Source organism: Rhinolophus sinicus, chromosome 15 (genome assembly GCF_057876585.1).
Source record: "Rhinolophus sinicus isolate RSI-liver-muscle chromosome 15, RSI-T2T, whole genome shotgun sequence".
Taxonomy (NCBI): domain Eukaryota; kingdom Metazoa; phylum Chordata; class Mammalia; order Chiroptera; family Rhinolophidae; genus Rhinolophus; species Rhinolophus sinicus.
Window position 1 is genome coordinate 13903144 of NC_142515.1, and position 20975 is coordinate 13924118.

The following is a 20975-nucleotide window of genomic DNA, read 5'->3' on the forward strand; positions in this document are numbered from 1 at the left end:
TTAGTAAATAGCAGATTTAATCTCAAGGGAAGCAAGCGGATTTTGTTATGGGTACCGAAACAGTTTATCAGTTTTCAGACAAAGTAAATAGTAGGTAAAAGGACATCACTTTCCCTGTCTTTCAGAGGTGTAGGGTGAGAAAATGGCAGCGTGAGTTTCTCAGTAGCCTTAGACGTACCTGTGGTACAGTAAATAAGACCATGACAGTGTCCACTGCGGAGTAAGAGCCCTGAATGGGCCATTCTGGATGTCTAGGTTCTTAGCCCAGTTCTGCCACTCACAATGGGACTGGATAAGTCGCAGACTCTGTGAACTAGATTCCCCTGAGAACGTGATGGCTCAGCTAGTATGTCTCCACAGCTCTCTGAATTCCCGAGTCCTCAAACCAGCTCTCACGATCAGCAGGCTCTCCTGTCCCACTTCGGGAGTTAGCAAAAGCATTTTGTGAGAGCAGACCCATCTAATAAAACCTAGTTTACATAAAGGCCCAAGACAAGATGTGTTTTCCTCCCAGATATTTATGTCCAGAGGAAAGAACCCACCTGGCTGTGGTCTAAGGTGACGACACAAGGTGGGCCAGCTAGCTCCTGGGGGATTCATTTTGGGGATGTTCCTTTCAGGGCCGCTGCCCACTATCCGGTTGATGAGAGCTATGGTTAAATAGTGGGGAGGAAGGCTCTGTTCAAAGAAGCGACAACTTGAATCAAGTCTGCAGGGAAGATCCAGATGCCCACATACGTTACCCCGTGCTCCTTCAGAGTGATGGAAGGTCTTGACAGGCAGCTGTAGAACTTTCCATGTTGAGTTCCAGCCTGCACGTCCTGGTCTCCATTTCCCACGCGGGCCAGCTGTCTCTCAGTGGGAGTGCGTGCTGCTGCTTCTGTCTGACGTGGGTTTACTCAACACTGTCGTGGTTGCTCCACTTGAAAACAGAGTCTACTCACTGTAATGAGAAGCACTTGAAAATCAAATTCGGAGCTCTTGGTTTTAGATAAGGAAGCTGTCTTTTGTTGGGAAATGGGCCATCAGTTCCCTCGTGGGTCTGGTTTAATTGCTCATGATTTGTCAATGTATAGCTATCATTCTGCTACATAAGCAGAATAAAAGCTTGATCACACAGCTGAGAATTCACACAAAGAATGCCTTTTCCCCTCCTTCGCCCCCCAAGCATGCTGCTTTCTTTTCATCATCACCAGCGACCATGATATTCGTGGTAAGGATGCCACAGGAAGTCCAGGCTTTGTTGCCATGAGGGGCTTGTTTTCCACAGAGTGAGTGATGCTCTTGCTGTTCTCTTAGTTGTACTTATTTTCACTCTTTACATTAAAAAACTGGAGCTTAAAGAAAGAAGGTCTTTTTCATCCACCATTTTTCAAAAGCAAAGTCTGTGTAACCCAACCCAAATTCGTGTGCCCAACACTTTGAAAGGCCAAAACTGAAAACATCAGAGTTTGGAGTAAGGAAGGGTTTATTGATCAAGAAGGCGCCAGCCAAGAAGATGGGAGACCTAATGGTGCCTCAAGCCCATCTTGCTCGCTGGACTAGGTTAAGGGTGTTTAAGGGGTTAGTGGGGACAGGTATGTGGAAGTGCTGGTGGGGCAAGTTTTCGTTGGAGGACCTTGGAACTTGGCCATTTATGGTAAACAAGTGTAAGCACCAGATCTTCCTGGACAATGGACCCTTTGCTTCTGAAAGGGTTCCTATGTTCAAGTTCTGATTTCATCCCGGTTCTTTGGTGCCATGCGGGTGTGTGTGTGTGTGGGGGGGGGGGGAGACTGGTTCTGGGTGCAGCTGGAGGCCAGAGTTCTCTCTTCTGTGCACACTTCAGCTGCAGGACTTGTGGTTTTGGTCTATTGTCTCTGGAAATCAGCTCAGTATCTCATTAAACAGGATAGGACCATACTGAATTGGTTCTGCCGTTACAGTTGTGTTGAGATTTAACATAAAATGTGCAGTTATAAATGGCACACCTGTATATATAGATGGTCTCTGACTTCAACTCACGAGTTCTTGACTTTACGATGGTACAAAAGTAAAAAGCATTCAGTAGAAACCCTACTTTTAATTCCGATCTTTTTCCGAGCTAGCGATGTGCAGTACAATACTCTCCCCCACTGCTCTGGGCAGTGGCAGCAAGCTGCAGCTCCCAGTCTGTCAGGAGATCACGGGGTAGACAGCTGGTATTCTACAGCGTATTCATTGTGTCAGAGGACTGTGGCCTGCCATAGGCTAGTGTAAGTGTCCTAAGGACGTTGACAGTAGGCTAGGCAAAGCTATGATGCTCAGTGGGTTAGGCATATTAAATGCATTTTTGACTTAATAATATTTTCAGTTTATGATGGGTTTACGAGAACGTAAACCCATTATAAGTCAAGGAGCATCTGTACTGGGTGAGGGTGAATGCAGGATGATGGTAAGAAAGAAAATACTGAACTTGGGAAACTATGACAAACCATCCAGGAATCAACCGGTGCTTTCAGCCCAGGCCAGGTGCTTGAATATGGAGCACATAACTCAGCCTTAACACGTTGCGTATGGTGGGGTTTAAATCCCTCATACCCCTCTGTTCTGGCAGGTTTTTAAAAGAAACTACTTTAAAATGCACTCTTCTCTTTAAAGCATAAATGCTTCTATGTCATTTATTATTTTTCTATGGAATTTTTTAGGATTTACTCACCTATGATGTTAGTAATCCCTCCTGTCTCCGGATCCGGGTGGTGAAAGCGGTGCCCGTTAGATATTAACGAAACACAAATAATTCAATAAAATGTGCAAAGTAAAAAGAGTCAACAGTAAAAACGAGAATTCTCGTTATCCGTCCTTAACCCATGGCTCAGAAAAAAAACGAAGATTCTGGTGATCCGTATGCAACGTGTTAAGACTGACCTTCCTATCCTTTTCAAGGTGAGCAACTTTATCACATAGGTTGATTGGACACTCACACCGTTGCTGGCCTAAGGTGGGAAAGGCTCTGAGGCATGCTTTTCTTTTGTCTCCCTCCCTCTCTTCTTCCTTCTTCCTTTTTTATAAAGGAAAACCTCCCACCTATGTTAGCCTTCTATGCCGCTATAACAAATCACCACCAGCTTCGTCGCTTAAAACAACACAAACTTATCATCTCACAGTTCTGGAGGTCAGAAATCCAAAATGTGTCGGCGGGCCCAAACCAACATGTTGGCCGGACTGTGTTCCTTCTGGAGGCTCTAGGAAGGAATCTGTATCCTTTTCCAGCTTCTAAGGGCCACCCACATTCCTTGGTGAAACATTCACAGGTTCCAGGATTAGGATGTGGGCATCGTCAGGGGGCATCATTCTGCTACCACACAGCCAGCATCACTGAGTGCTGCTGGGCGAGAGGTGGAGGGCGGGCAGGGATAGGACAGTGACTGCCCATGGCAGTGATGTTCACGTCACACTTCTTTAGCTGTCGGAATCAGGTAGGAGTCCAGGATTTCTGGAATGGATTTGGACCAAACCTGTCCTTCTGGTTTCTTTCTTGCAAAATCACACAGTTCACTGCATTTTACCAAAACATTAACTCCACCGACTCTACAGAGACAAGTGTATATCAGTAATGTAAGAAATTATGCAGGGGCGGCCGGTTGGCACAGTTGGTTACAGTGCAGTGCTCATAACACCAAGGACACCGGTTCGATTCTCATAGGGGCCACTGTGAGCTGCGCCCTCCACAACTAGATTGAAAACAACAACTTGACTTGGAGCTAATGTTCCCCAATATTCCCCCAAAAAATTAAAAAAAGAAAAAAGAAGGAATTTTCCAGAATATTTTACACATCTGAAGCCACCCAGAAGACAAAAGGAAAAGATTTGCTGTTGAATTTAGCTCTTATTCTTCACAGGTAGGCAAGTCTTTCAGGTGAGCGTCTAGGAAGGGTGTGGGGTCTGTAGGAGAAGATAGGAACAATCCCTGAGTGCTTTGGAAGTAAAGGGAGTTTCACCAGCAGCTGTGTTTACTTTTGGCCCTGCCCATATTTACTGTCGTCTGCACTTATTCCTTACCCTACAGAAAACATAATCAGATGTTTCCTTAAGTAGAGACCTTTGCTGGGTTTCCCTCCATGAAACAAATAGCCACTACTGCTCCACAAAATGAGGAACAGCGATATTCCTACGCCTTTAGGACAACCCATATTTTTTTAGAAAAAAATATTTTTTTAAAGAAAATATTTTTTTTGGGGGGACCTAAAGTTGTCTTTAAAAGATTCCTTCCCTTTCCACTCTGCTTTCCCCCCACAGAATCCTAATCTCCAAAGGAACATTCTAGAAGAAAGAGGTAGGTGGGGTAAATGCTCATGAAACTTCCTCTAGGCCTTTCTCATTTTTCCAAGGGATGTTGGTGAGGAGATTATGTTCATTTGTGATAAAGTTTGAAGCTTGGAAGAGGCGAGCTAATAGTCCTTCGACAAAGACTAATTTTGTGTCCTTTTTTAAATCTTTAATCTGGTCACCATATGTTGTCTCTGAAGGATTAATTAATTAAAAGACCTTATTTTCAGAACAAGCTGGACTCACGTTGGCAATATGCCAGAAAATGAGGGGAAAAAAAGGAAATTTGTCAACTGCAGAAATGTTTGAAAGAAATGCTTAATACTTTATTATTAATATGTATTTTTAAAAATTAATCTAGGCTTGAAAGAGAATATAGGTTTTACTCCAAATTCATGAGCATTTAACCCATGAGAAATGAATACTCAACAATTCTTTCACAAAACATAATTAAAGATCCACTGGTAATAATAAACACAGTACCAATGGGATCGTGCAACACCTTTAAATCAACTGTGTTTTTTAGGTAAAATTTAAACCAGTAAGTAAGTACTACCCAGTTGGAAAACAATACTGCTTTGTTGTTATTTTTCAAAACAACAGTAACTATTTGCATAGAGTTAATTTAAATAGTTACTGTAGTAGTTTCCTAAGGCTGCTGTAGCAAAGTACCACAAACTTGGTGGCTTAAAACAACAGAAATGTTTTCGCTCATCATTCTGGAGGCTGTAAGCACAAAGTCGAGGTGTTGGCAGGGCCATGTTCCCTTTCAGGTTCCATTTCTTTCTCCCTAGCTCTGGGGGCTTCTGGAAATCCTTGGTATTCTTTAGCTTTTGATGCATCACTGCAGTCTTTGCCTCTGTCTTGACGTAGCCTTCTCCCTGTGCATCTCTGGGTTTCTATGTCTTCACACGGCCCTCTCCTCTCTTGTGCATCTATGCCCAAATTTCCCTCTTTTTATAAGGACACCAGTCATTGGATTAGTACCACCCTAATACATTGTGGCATCATCTTAACTAATTACATCTGCAAAGACCCTATTTCCAAGTAAGGTCATAGTCTGAGGTTCCAGGTGGGCATGAAATTGGTGGTACGCTATTCAACTTAATACAGTTACCACTTCACTGGCTCAGCTTCTCTGAAGATCCACAAAGTGAGAATCATATTGCTCGTTCATGTTTCATTGTAGTGTAATGGGTCCCTTAGTAATCATTCTCCAATGAGATTCGTTCTTTGAGCCTTCTTCTAGAGATCTAGTAAGACTGGAAAGCTAAATTTCCTCTGGAATTATTTTTATGTAACCTGAAAATTATTAAGCAAGGAATCTTTTTTCATGAACAGATTAGCATATCCTGGAACATACCTTGAAAACCATCAATTTAATAATTTGGCCTTTGTCAAATAAAAATAATAAAACTAGAGATGTAAGTACTGTAGTCTGAATTGTGTCCTGCCACCCCCCAAATTCATATGTTGAAATCCTAAACCCCAATGTGATGGCATTAGGAGGTGGGGCCTTTAGGAAGTGCTTAGGTCATGAGAGTGGAGCCCTCATGGCTGGGATCAGTGTTTGTATAAAAGATACCCAAGGGGTAGCTCTCCCCCTTCCACCATTTGAGGGCACAGTGAGAAATTGGCAGTCTACAGCCCAGAAGAGGGTTTTCACCAGAGCCTGACCATACTGGCACCCTGACCTTGCACTTCCAGCCTCCAGAACTGTGAGAAGCAAATTCATGTTGCTTATAATTGACCCAGTCTCTGACACTTTTCTATAGCATCTTGAGCAGACTACTAAGACAATACATAAAATTATTGTCTTCAAGTCCTATCCTACACACCCACACAGACACACAAACACACACACACACACTTTGAACCATTGAACGCCAGATGAGTTTTTGGCTTCAGAAGGGCTATTTTGGAATTTCTGCAAGTGCTGCTTAATATTTTCATTAGCGATCAGAGAAAAGCCTTCTTTCATTGACATTACATATTCAGGAGGACCTTGGAGATGACTGCAAAGGATAATCATAAAGGAAAGAAGTATCTCATGAATACAAGTCAGGCAATGAAGGTCCTTGCCTAGAGCACAACACAAGAAGATATGGAAGAGGAGATCGGCTCCCCAGTGAAACTGGTGAAAATTATGTAAAAGCAACAATTTAAAGCCTCTGGAAATGGTCCTAAGGTCAAACTAAATCTGCAAAAATGTGGTAAAAAGTTGAAACATTTGAAAGAGGTCTTCTCTCTCCTTCATCCCTCCAGCTGAGCAAGGTGAGGACTCTGCTCCAGACTGCCTGGCCACGCAGCAGACTCGCCCCTTAACGCCCTACCCCATTGGACGGCCTGCTTCCTGGGAGGAGCAGGACTTCAGTGTTTCTGACCCCCAGCTACCTGTTGCTGAGGCTGTCTTCTGCCTAGTTCTGGCCCATCGGATGGAGGCTCTACATGGGATAAAGTGCACTGAGAACCCTGGGACCCTGAGCGCCCTTCCCCTGGCTCATTAGGTGGTGGCTCCATGCCAGGAGAAGCAAGCCAAGCGGACCATGGGCTGCCGTCTCCCCACCTTGCACTGGACGCTCAGCTCCTAGAGCAGGGATGTCACTTAGACAGAAGCTTGCCATTGTGCCATTCCCAGTGCTAGAGCCCTGGCTCAGAGAATTTTTTTGTCTGGGGGAGATGGGAGAAGCAGGCTGTAAAACAGTTAGCTCCTAATCTCTTCCCAAGGGAACTGATTTCATTTACAACTGAGGGTGAAAACATTCAAACATAAAGGCACTCTCAAGAACAGTGGAGATTGTGATTAAAGCCAATTGAGAGGTGATTCATAGATTTAATGGACAGCCTAGACTTAAAAAAAATATAGCCTAGACTGTAGGCAGGAGAGTTTGCAGGCGAGAGCTGAGGAATTGGACAGCTGGGAGGAGTCCTCCTGATGTCAGAACAAATACCAGACACCGACCTCAGAAACAATTCCTTCAAAGGAACCACAATTTTGGTTCATTTGTAGAGCAATTTATGACCCAGGGCACAGTTGACAACAGTAGAGCAATCAGCTGGAAATCAGTATGAGTTTAACAGTTGGGTGTGGTCAGTGAAATAGAAGAAGAAACCCCTACCAATACCCCAGTCAGTACAGCTGGAGGCAATCAAAGCTGAGCCTCTCCGAGGAGTAACATTGAGGCTTAACAATTGTGTGTGTGTGTGTGTGTGTGTGTGTGTGTGTGTGTGTGGGTGTGACTTCAATAAAATAATACAGCCAGACACTAAAGTTAAAGAAGCAAGTAACAATACCAAGTAGGGTACCAGTATCCAGAGTTCTACATACAATATGTTATCTAAAATGTTTAGTTCCCAACAAAAAATTATGAGGCATGCAATGAAATAGGAAATTATGAGCCATACACCAGAAAAACAAAAACAAACAAAAACAGAAAAAGACTAAAGGAAAGTGTGATTAAAGAACTAAGGGAAGGTATGATAATAGTGTTGTGTTAAATAGAGAATATAAATGAAGGGATAAAAATTATGAAAAAGAAGCAAATGCAAGTTCTGGAGTTTAAAAATACAATGATTGAAATTAAAAAAACCACGAAATCAAGAGAATGATAAGATAAGCCACAGACTGGGAGCAAATATTTGCAAAAGATGTATCTGATAAAGGACTAGTATCTAAAACTCAACTATAAGAAAATGAAGAAAATAGCACCCCAATTTTAAAAAGGGCAAAAGACCTGAACTGACACCTCACCAAAGAATATATACAGTTGGCAAATAAGCATATGAAACGATGCTTATCATCACAGTCACCAGGGAAATGGAAATTAAAACAACAATGAGATACCACCATACACATATTAGAATGGCCAAAATCTAGAACACCAACACCACCAAATGCTGGTGAGGATGTGGAGCAACAGGGACTTTCAATCATTGCTGGTGGGAATGCAAAATGGCACAGCCACTTTCGAAGACAGTTTAGCAGTTCCTTACAAAACGAAACATACTCTTACCACACGATCCAGCAATTGCGCCCCTTGGTATTTCCCCAAATGAGTTGAAACCAAATAACGACACAAAAACATACACACAGATGTTTGTAGCAGGTTTATTCATAATGGCCAAAACTTGGAAGCACCCAAGATGTCCTTCAGTAGGTGAATGGATAAATAAACTGTAATACATCTAGACAGTGGAATATTATTTGGCACTAAAACAAATGAAGTATCAAGCCATGAAAAGACATGAAGGAATCTTAAATGCATACTACTAAGTGAAATAAACTAATCTGAACAGGCTATGTATTATGTGATTCCAACCATATGACGTTCCAGCAAAGGGAAAACCATGGAGACAGTGAAAAGATCAGCAGTTGCCAAGGGTTAGTCAGGCAGAAAGAATGAATAGGCAGAGCACAGAGCATTTTTAGGCAGTGAAACTATTCTGTATGATACTGTAATCGTGGATACATGTCATTATACATTTGCCAACTATAGAATGCACAATACCAAGAGTGAACCCTACTGTGAACTATGGACTTGGGGTGATAAAGATGCATCAGTGTAGGTTCATCAGTTAGAACAAATGTACCACTCTGTTGCAGGATGTTGGTAGTGGGGGAGGCTGTGCATGTGTTGGGACGGGGAATATATGGGAACTACCTGTACTTCCTGCTCAATTTTGCTGTGAACTTAAAACTTCTCTAAAAAATAAAATCTCTTTAAAAAGTCACTAGATGATTTGAACAAGTAGAAAAAAGAGTTAGTGAACTTGAAGATAAATCAATAGAAATTATGCCAACTGAAGCACAGAAAGCAAAAAGAATGAAGAAAATAAACAGAGCCTCAGAGAAATGGGGGACACCATAAAGCACATCAATATACACATAAAAGGAATACCGGAAGGAGAGGAGAGAGAAAGCAGCAGAAAAAAAATCATATAACCAAAGAAATGAAAAAATTCCCCCAATTTATTGCAAAACAATAACCTAGACATCCAGGAAATTCAACTAACTCCAAATACTATAAATGAAAAGAGATCTATGAATAGACCCATCATGATAAAAATGATGAAAGTCAAAGATAAGACAAAAATCTTGAGAACAGCAACAGAAAAATAACATCCCATACAAGGGTATCCTCATAAGATGAATAGCCAACTTCTCAGCAGAAACAATCGAGGCCAGAGACAGCGGAATAATGGATCAAAGTGCTCAAAGACAACAACTGTCGACCAGACAGAGTTAGTATATGCGTAGACCCCACAAGTTAAAGGGCCTGGTCCACAGAAAGACTGATCTCATGTCAGATCAACTGGCCATAAGCCCAGGGGGTTCCTATGACCCCCTTGGGTTAAATTATTCACAGAACTCTCAGGAAAACACTACACTTGAAACCAAATGAAGAGATATGTAGGGGGAGGTCTGGGCGGATCCCAAACACAGAAGAATCTCCATGGAATCTGTCACCTTCCTGGTATATTGATGTGTTCACTAGGGCCCTCCACACATAGTGTCCAGAGTTTTTATTAGGAATTCATTTCACAGGATTGATTTAGTTAACATGGGTCATGTGATTGAACTTTATCTCCAGCCCTTTTCTTTCCTTCTCTCCTCTCCTCTCCCCTCCTTGGAGGTTAGGAGGTCAGGCTGATATATGGCTCAAAATACAACTCTCTAATCTCATGGTTGGTCTTTACATCCTGAACTGCCCCATTCTGAAGCATTAGTGTAAAATTAGATATGATCCAAGGGTTCATAAATAACAAAGAGACTTCATCAGGAAATTCCAAGGGTTTTAGAAGCTCCATACCAGGAACCTTGGGTAAAGGCCAGGCAAATTTGTTAGTATACAGCGGTCATGGCATGTCATTCTCTCTATATGTTGCTAGATTCAGCTTGTTAATATTTTTATTGAGGATTTTTGCATCTATATTCATAAGAGATTTTGGTTTGTGGTTTTCTTTCCTTGTGATGTCTTTGTGTTTGGTATTAGGCTCATAGAATGAGTTGGGAAGTCTTCTGTTATCTTTTTGGAAGAGTTCTGTGAAAAATTGATATTAATTCCTCCTTAAATATTTGGTAGAGTTTCCCATTGAAACCATCTGTTCTTGGGAATTTCTTTTGTGGGAAGTTTTTAAATGATTAACTCAATCTATTTTAGAAATCTTTTAAGATTTTCTATTTCTTCTTGAGTCAGTTTCAATCATTTTTGTCTTTATAGAAGATTTGCCATTTCATCTCAGTTGAATTATTCATATTATTCATTCATAATCCTTTTTATTTCTGTAAAGTCGGTAAGACTATCTCTTTTTTCATGTCTGCTTCTCTGTATTACTGTTTTGAAGATGGGAGTGGGGATTGTGCCCTGCTTTCTATGGATTGACACTCATGCTTTGTGAGCATGGTACTGGGTGGGGTTGTCTTGGCTACGGAACCTCTGGAGTCTTCTGATATGGAACCTCTGTCCCGTGAGTGAGGTGGAGTGAGGGTGTCCAGGGCGGCGTTACTCTTGGCTTGCGGTGCCTGGGGTAGAGCCTCCATTGTCTGAGTGGGGCTGGGTGAAGGAAGGGAACCCCTGACCTCTTGGCTGTACTCACCGGGAATTTAGTCCTTTCCTCACAATGGCAGTGTGGGGAGGGGATGGGATAAAAATCCTGGCAGCCTGCTCTCTTGAGGAACTATTGCAGCCCCTTACAAGGAACTAGGGGGAGGGAGTCTAGTCTTCCTCGCCACACCCAGCTGGGGCAGAGCTTCTGTTCCACTGATCCGTGGCAGGTGCAGACGGACTGGGTAATGCCTCTAGTGGCACAGATTCTCGAGGTTTTAGATTTTCTTGAATACATGTTTCTTCATTTGCTGTATGCTCTTGGGACAATTTACAGAGATTTTAGATGGCTATTTATAAATAATTTTCACGAATTATAGTTGTTCACTGGAAAAAGTGTCCCCAAAGCTCCTCATGTGACATTCTGGAAGTATGCTTAATATCCAGCATTAGTTTATCTAATGCGTTGCTTAATTCTTGGCTTTATAACTTTAGGTGACCGTGAACAGTTCAGGGAGGGCTGGCAGAAAACAGAAGACTGAGAAAGGGAATTTAGGAGGCATGTATGTGGGGAATTAGTATTAAAGAAAATATTAAAACATGAAATGATGAACTTTGATTAGAGAAGTTAAGGTTATAAAGAGCTAGTATATATGTTCATGGAGTAACAAATGAAAAGCTTACAGGCAGAGCAAGGTACATAGATTAGAACGCAAGAAATAGTCTCTTTGCAAGGTTGTTAAATAATAGAATGTAGCACCCAGAAAGACTGCAGAGTCGCATTTCAAAACAGGTTAGATCCTTTAGGTGATCTCACGAGTGACTAAAATGCAGCTTCTCCATGACCTCATTCACTATAGAATTTGGCAGAGGCCCTTTATTCACACAATTATTAAAGTAGCTTCAATATTGTACCTTTCACCTACCACACTGAATCGCAGCAAAACACCCGAGAGTGTTTGTAATAGCAAGGTGCCAAGGAAGCCAAATAAAGCTCTGGGCCATGCAGATGATTATTTTGTTCTCCTTCCAGAAAGTTAAAACAAATAAAAGCTTCTGTCTTTTCTACTTGACTTTCTACAAGGCTGACTGAGGTGTGTTTCTGCTCCAAGACTGGGGCACAGGGTAAACAGCCTCATTAGCTCCCCTGTGATGCTTGGCTTCCTAGGGCATGTCAGTTTCCTGAACATGGGCAAGCTATTGTTTTTCCCTTTCCAAGATGGGGAGATAAACTATATTTCAAATATTTATCCTCCTTATCTTGCTTACTCCAATAAGGGAATTTGGTTGTATTGTCATTTCAAGTGAAATGCCAACTACAGAATGATTTCAATTTAAAGAGATAGCTATTATTTTAATGAGCTCTTTTCAAATTAACATCTTAAAAGTATTAGGGGAAACAAATGCTCTCATATGTTGGCAGGATTACAGACCTCGGTCTTTCTTAGGGATCCTCCCGCTCTTCTCATGGCAGTTCAGTGATTTCTTCCAGAAGAGGCAGAAATAACAAGATACATACGGTGATACTGTCAAGCTTCTCTTAGCAACAAAATTAAAAGATGCTGGCCATATATTTAAATTGTAATTTGCAAAGTATGATCAAAATTACTACTTATTAAAATTAGGCTCTAAGATTGACTAGAATTTGAAATTGAATTTGGGTGAAAAAGGGGAAACTAGAAACTACAATTGGTCAAATATACACTTAATTATGCATATGCCACAATTGTCTATATTTATTTATTGATCAATTGACAGATGATAAACTGATTTGAAGTAATCCTGTTTATTTTGAGGGGTTTATACTCCTTTTGGAAAATAATTAGCACATCACTGGGTTGCTTTACACATTAAAAGGCAAATTTCAGATTGTAGAAGTTTAGAAATGCATTTGCCTGTCATTGCAGTTATCCAAGTTCCTTGACTGTATCTGCTCCTTAACATCTGACAAGCTGAGAATTGAGCACAAAATATCATCAACGTCTAGATGTATTCCACGTGTTGTGAAAAAAAAAATCACATAATAATGAGCAGTACATATATATTTTTGGAAAGTTTTAAGATTAAGGTCACAAATCTATCATACAGAACAGTTACATGTTGGATAGCCCGTGATTTTTTATAAACCTTCATTTTAATGGTGTTTAAAAATGTCCTAAATAAGGTTTTATATACTTAAAGGATATTTCAAATCTTTTTTGTGGCATATTCATAATAAAAGGGGATGAATATCCATTTTTTTCCCCTTCAAGACCTTTTCCTTAGACGTTTCTTACCTAGTTAGGAGTTCAAAATGCAATTGGATTAGCTAGAGATTGGAGTTACACAAAATTATTTACACTAACAGGCTGCATTTGGTTAGCTAAGTGCTTAAAATAGTTTTCTGAGTCTTATTTAAAAATCTGTGAATGTTTAAATGTATGGACATTTGAGTTGGATTGTAGTGTGTTTTATTCTAAAAAAATATTCTCATGAAGTCTTAAGGCATACCAAATTTTTATTATTTTGAACTAAACAAACAGATTTTCCCATATGTATTTCAAATCACAGAATCTTCGAATGGCTTAGAACTTGAGGTCATCTAATTCCATTTCCCACCCACTGTGATAAATACTTGGATCAGCTATCTTACAACCTCTTTTCGAAGACACTCACGGGCAGAGAACTCAGGGCTCTCCGTGACTCAGTGTTTGGAGCATTCACTAGTTGTTAGTCACTGGGCTACGTGCTTTTCTAATATTATCATGAAACAATTGGGAGGTATTAATATCCAGTTTAACAGATGAGGAAACTGAATGTTGATGGAATTGAAGTAACTTGCTCAAAGCCATTCTGTTATGAAGTGATCGTGTCAGGTTAGGTGGCAAGGAATTGATGTTTGGGACGCGATACTATGCTGTGTGACAAATTTACTCTCATTTTTAAGATTTCTCTTCACATATTCTGAGATAACCATCATAGGCTGTCCCCACCCCCAACAAACATTTATTTATTCAACACTGTTTCTCATTACCCTTCTGCTGACCTTTTCTAGGATGCACATAGAGCAAGCAATGCGATTGTGGGAAATAGAAATATCTTTTTCCCACTTTAGTTTGCTCTAAAAAATTCACAATATTAATTCATAAAAGGTTCCACAAAAAATAGGTAAATAACTAGTCCCTCCCTATCCCCTGTATTCAACTGTATATACTCATTAGGAGTTTGTGTCCTTCCATTTATCTATTTCTTTTATATGTGCAGGCAGTGCTTGCTTTAAGCAATTCTGAAGTGCACAATCTGTTACTAGTTTAAGTAACACCAGCCCCCCAACAACACAATTTCAAGTTGTTACCACGGTATATTAACTGAGCAATTACCTAAGTACAAACGTCACTGTTAGCTCTTCAGTTCCCACACTGCTGTGTAATAACAGATGTGTCCCGTGACCAGTGACAAATAATGTCACTTCTTTCCAAGTGTGTTGGTGACGGGTCACTGCATGTTATTCAGTTAGTGCACAGACAGCAAGTTGTGTAGTTGTGTCACCTTCTTTCCTAGTGGTAGAACCACGTGCCATTTTACAAAACTGGAGAATCAAAAGAAGGAATTGGCCTCCAGGACAGAAATACAGCGAAGAAATGGAAAGTGCCAAACACTGGAAGTGAAACTTGAATTGGATGGAAGTGGAGTTGTACCTAAAGCAGCTGACCATGGGAATGTTTACGAGGCGCTAGGTGCGCAACCAGAGAAACTTGGTTGAGGGTGAACTTACTGACATAAATCAGGAGAGTGGCTGTGATGAAAAGGACGATGATGTCCCCAGAGGAAGTGACTCTGGCAAAAAACTTCACATTAAAGGGACTCTTGGAAATATAGCACAACATTGAAAGGACGAAGATTAAAATGTTAGCCGATCCAAACTTAGAAAGGAGTATGATAATTTGCCAGGGCAAAGATACTTGCTCTGTTGTATACATTTTATGATGAGAAGCAAGCAAACACTGTTCAAATACCCTCGATGAGTTTTCTCACAAAGAAATCAAAACTTTAATTCTCAATAACTGTAATGTTTTAAATGACAGTGTACTGAATATTAGCTTTATTTTTTTTTTCCATTTTCCCATACATTTATATTTGGCACTGAGTTTTTAATATTTTTAACAAACATTTTTAAGGTCATGGGACAATCGTTTTCCCCATTAAGACTGCTTTGCAGTTTCATCTTGCATGGTCATTTTTATGGTTTTACTGCACAAAGGAAGGACTGTCTACGTATTTATGTGTGTATGTGTAAGCATGTATAGAGCTTTGTTTTCACTGGAAGTTTGTACCTTTTGTCCCTCTTCACCCATCCTGCCTCCACCCTTCTCTACCACTGGCAACCACCAATCTAGTCTCTATCTATGATCGAGTAGTTTATTTTTTTGTTTTAGATCCTCACTCCCAATACTATATTCTCCTTCATTTCTTTTGGCATTTTTTTTTTCTTTTTATCTTGTTATTAATTCCATTCAAATTCTGTGTATAGTTTCAAGTAGAGATCTATTTTTTTCTTTTCAAATATTCCCAATACCATTTAGCGAATGGATCACCTTTTCTGAATGTATTTTTTAAAAAAATCTGTTATAATTATGATTGCATTTTATTTTGACTTACATACAGAATTTTTTTTAAAAAACTCAGTATTATGCTCATTTTCCCAAAAGTTTAAACAAGAAATCATGACTTACAGTTTTCTAAGCAGTAAAATTATCTCATTATATACTTAAAACAGAAAGCATGTTAAAATCAGAAACATGGCTTTAGAGAGAAAATATTTAATCTGTTTCATGAAAAAAATGTACAAAGCTTTAGAAAAGAGTCATTAGGTTTCAGTGTACAGTATAGTATAAATACATCCTTGCTTTCTACAATCACATACATTACACTTCTTTTGAGTTGGTGATGAAGACCACTGCACACTCATTCCAAACCATCTTCTGTTCACACATGCACTTGAAAAAGTCACTGAAAGTAGTCTTGAAATAAATGTAGAAATAAAGTGTACAAAAATATATTAATCTGTCTACATGAAATGCTTGAAAAATGCAAACCAAATAAATTCTTTTAGAACTAGACCATGTCTAGAAATATCAATATGTCCTTGTAAATCGGATTTTCATTGCATTTTTTATTTTTGGAGAAAAAAATTAAATATAATCAAACCTTTGGAATGACAGATATGAAGTCAGTATAGCAGACCAACACTATTCTCAGGAATAAAACCACAAGTTCATCCACACAAGAGAGGGGAAGTTTGTCTCTAAAATTTGACAAATTTACGAAATGTTACAATTTGAAAGTAATTACATATATATATATATATATATATATATATATATATATATATATATATATAAAATTATCAAAGATAAATCAGTTTTCTGTGTGAATATTACACAGAAAACTGATATGTCTATCATCCAGATGTAAAGTAATGACAGCAATGAAAACATATCTACACTGGCTCTCAGTGGATCTTAACAGCGAGAATTTCAAACTTCTTTTTTCTATATTAACCTATGTAAAACGTAATTAGGAAGTACACCTCAGAGTAGAGAGAAATTAAAGTCACATAGGGTACTGTTCTCCTCCTTTGGAAATTGAGATATTAGGAATTCTAGAAAAAAAATTTACAACGAAATCATTGTTTTTTCTGTTGTGTGACCAGAGTTCTTCACTGAAACTTGTACAGAAACTACTATTGTTTTTAAAGAGAGGGAAGCCTGAAGTGTGGGGAGGAAGTGGTAGTATATTTGCAGAGAAATCTGGATGACTATCAGAGGCCTGCAGGAACAATGCATTTCAACTCTGTACAAACAAACTTGTTAGCGTTTTGAATACTGTAATGAACGCAACAATCAACACTATATCCATGCTCACAGAACGAACATATTTCTGGTGGGACTAAGAATAATGACTACAAATTCTAAAACTAGAAGCGAGTTACATGGCAGAGTCCTACTATTTTCAGAGAGGAACAAACATGTCTATTTTTACTCTTCATTACCATAATTTACCAACTGATGTCTTGCCCGATGTATTTTAGCATGTATTTTTCATGAACACAGCACAGTAGGTAATCAGAAAAATACTGTTTAAATTGGGCCTACTTAGATCTCAGGGCTATTTTTTCCCCTCTGCTTCTCAGTATTCTGAGGCCTCATCTCCCTTTATTTCAAATATAAGTATGTAACCAAGCGTATTAAAAGCAAAAGGGAATACATTCCGTTTGTCCATCTAACTCATAGTTTCAAATTTCCAAACATTAGAAATAATCTGACAATTTTGCCTGGAAGTTGGTGCTTAGAGGAAGGAGTGCCTGCCGCACCCGACATTGATAAAACCGCCCTCAGCTACAGGCTGTTCAGCGCTGCTGCGCTGTGCCCGGGTAAGTGCTTTTCAGTGTGCGATTGCTGGTCCAGGCTGGGAAGTGCATGGGGCAATCCTTGCAATTCTTTCCTTTCGACTGTGGAGCTTTCAACAGAATGAACTGTCCTTAGGTACACTTGAGAGCAACATACCAGCAAAAAGGGACATACCAAACAATGAATAACTACACTAGGCAAACATTCCACAGAGAGTATCTAGGGTTTTCGCTTTCCAGCTCTAACCTTTGAAAATAATTAACCGCCATCAGCACACTAAGAAATGGAAGGGGTGCCGCCAGAGGAGCTGAGGGGCGCTGCCTCCTGTCCCACTTCCCCAGGCTCTATGGTGACACCGCGGGACAGCCAGAAGCTGGTCCACCTCACCTGCAGTCTCCTATGTGAAGGGCCGAGGCTTGCTGGATATGGGATCCAGACAGATCAGTTGAGCCTCTAACTTGTAATACCAATCTTTCTACTACCCTATTGCAAGGAAATGGGAAAATGCCAACTTTTAATTATTCAGAACGAAATAGTGACCTACGGTTAGTGTGAATTCTTTACTTAAATAAACTATGTATGTGCCACTGGAGGAAAATGGAGGAAATCTTGGTGAGCGACGGTGAATTCTACTTCTAAAGTATGACACTATCATTCCTGTTTTAAGTTGACGTATAATTCCTTACGGATTCCAGAAATGGGATTTTACAACAAAATTAACAAATTCTAATGTTTCTTAACTTAAACTAGCAAACTGTTTAACAAGGAAAAGATGTTTACATTCTTTCACCTGGATGATCATGGAACCATGACCGGTGGTAGATGGCATTTTACTTCCTTCCTTTTAATAGTAGAATAATAAATAGGCGGACCTGGGTGTGAGGGGTGGGGTCCACCTACTGCAGTGTTATTTATGAAGCAAGTGAGTTTTTATGTGTGTTAACAGATTGGCCAAATGTTATGTTTCTAGAGCTGACTTTGGTTATTAAAACAAAATTTTCTTGAAGAAGCTTTTTGGGTTTGAGACAGTTCTGTGCTAAGAATTCAGTTATACTTTATGACAAGGTCTTATAATTACCTTTTGAAGACCAATTAAAATAGCATTCATTGTTGGAACTAACACTGAAAAGATATTTAATTCCTCAATATACCCATCTGCCAAGAAAAACTTTGGATAATAATCTGAATTTAAGAAAGAATGGTACAGAAAATCTTTTGGGGAACAACAATAATCAGATTGTTTCAAACCCTGAAGGATAAGAGTGTAGAATGAAGTCCAAAAATATAATACAATTAAATGGATTTAATTTAAATTTCAAAACCAGTGATCACTAGGACTTTTTGGATTCTTTGGATTGATTCACTACGACTTAAAACGATGAAAGATTTATGTTTGCAAGAAAACTACTTTTAAAGGCAATGGAGCACAGTAGTTAAGCAGACTCATCCAATTCCTAAATGCAGGATCTTGACTATGTTTGCGTAACTGCGTATAACTTCTTTGTGTCTCAGTTTCCTCATCAGGGAAATAAGGGAAATTAGGTCCTTATAAAGTGGTTGTGAAGATTAAATAAGTTAACACGTATAAAGCACTTAGAAAAGTGCCAGGCACATAGTAAGCACTCAATACATTTAGCTATTATCCTTATGACTTTATTTAAATACTGAAAGGCTTAAGAAAGCATTCACGAAAGTAAGTTAAGTACTCTGAATTCCGCAGTCTGTTTTCACTCTACATCTAGGAGTAGAGCTAGGAATTAGGAGACTGGTGTTCCAATAAAAGATCCATCACTCACCCTTTACCCTTTAGTCAACAAGACTGGCCCAAACAACTGCTCGTGCCAGGCACTGCTCCAGCATCAAGCATTATTCTGGGAGCTCTGATTTTGAGATATGTCACCAACTTCCTAAAGCTGTTTCCTATTCTGCAAAATGGACACAACATCTACTTGTCTGGTTCACCAGGTTGCTTTGAGGCTCAAATGAGGCAAAATGCACAAAGGTACTTGAAGATTCCGTGAAGCACCGTCAGAGGATGTTACAGGAATGTGATTCAGGATGAGTATGTCTAGACCCTTTCAAAGGACGTTAATTACTCTAGAGGGTCTTCAAAGACATTTTTTTAATAAAACTGTAGGCATGCTTCTTTGTAACTACAATATTGTTTATAAAATAGTAATATGCTTTATTTTTCTTCTTGAATCCCAACTCTACGAAGTATATTAACATATCAAATAGTTGGTAGAGAAATAGTTTCCTGTAGAAACTGGTTGCAGAAAAAATGCCAAGCCATGTGCTTACGGCCATAAATTATTATTAACTAAGGCAGGAACTAGCAGTTTCATTAGTTACTAAATGCTTTACAAACACCATTTCATCGAATCTTTAAGCCACCCCATGCGGCAGAGCTGGAAGCCTCATTTTATAGGGTCAGAATCTAAGTGAGTGCACAGTCCCTGCTCTTAACCACCACACTGCACAACGAAGACACCAGAAGAACCACAATCATTTCTGTCTCCACCACACCACACACTTAGAACCGGGAGATCCAAGAGCTCTAAACTATGTTTTGATCTTTGGTAATAAAAGTGACCCTAGAAAAGTTATTATATAATAAATGTTTACTATGCAGTTCATTTAAAATCTTTAAAAAACACTTCTAGTTGTGTTTTTTCAAAAAAATTAACTCATTGCTCACTGAAAAAAGAAAAGAAAAGCAGAATTAAAATAAAAATATTCATAATTCTGCCATTCAGGAGAATTGCTGTTGACAGAGTCCCTCTGCATATATTTGTATGCAATTGTGAACTATGGAATTTAGTTTCTGATGACTGTTCTTAAACATGATGCCAAATATAGTGGCCAGACTGAAGTCTTTTTAATTGGCAGATATAAATTATAGTAAATTTTGTGCCGTATCTTCCCAAATTTTCCAACTATGGAAAAACAAGCAGAGAGTAACTTATTTCAGTGGTATTAGCTCAATAATATATTGGCCATAAGAGAAACTTATGTGAGAAATTCTTGAGTTGATCTTTGTATCTGTGTATGTACATAGTCACAAACATACATACATGTACATATACTCATTCATACATATTAAACCTTTTTGTAGCTGTTTTAAGATTTATAATATGATCAGACCTGTAGAAAGCTAAAACTAAATATATTATTAGAACAGTTAAGGAGAAAATTGTTTTTTTAGTCACTGAACTTCGCCAAAGTTACACTTATGGGTGATTAAGCTGTAAAGTTTTTCCTTGTGAATAGTTGTTAAATATTTGCTTGAAACAGCATATTCAAGATAAGCAAAATTCTTTTCAGGGATCATATCAATCCTGAGTATACATGATATCACAGAGAGTGGTGGAAAAAATAGAAACCAGCACAATAATTTAGGACAAAGATTCCAGGTATTATGTCAAAGTGTGTGTAACACCACAGGCACTTTGATTAAGGTGAATTACGTACACTAAAGTCTTACTCTTCATAAAAGTTAAAAAATACAGACATTCTTATAGGAAACAAGGCAGATGAGGATCAAGAAATTTTTAAAAATAAACTTCCTAGGACTTCCTCTTATGTAAGAGGCTTATGTTAGAGGCTTATGTTAGTCATAAATTCTAGGAACCTATTTATATTGCTTTAGTATAATTTACAAAAAAATCATACTAATCATATAAGTAATATTCTGAATGTAAAAAATGCAGACTGGTGGCTGAGTAAGAATAAGAATGTTCATTAAGACTGTACT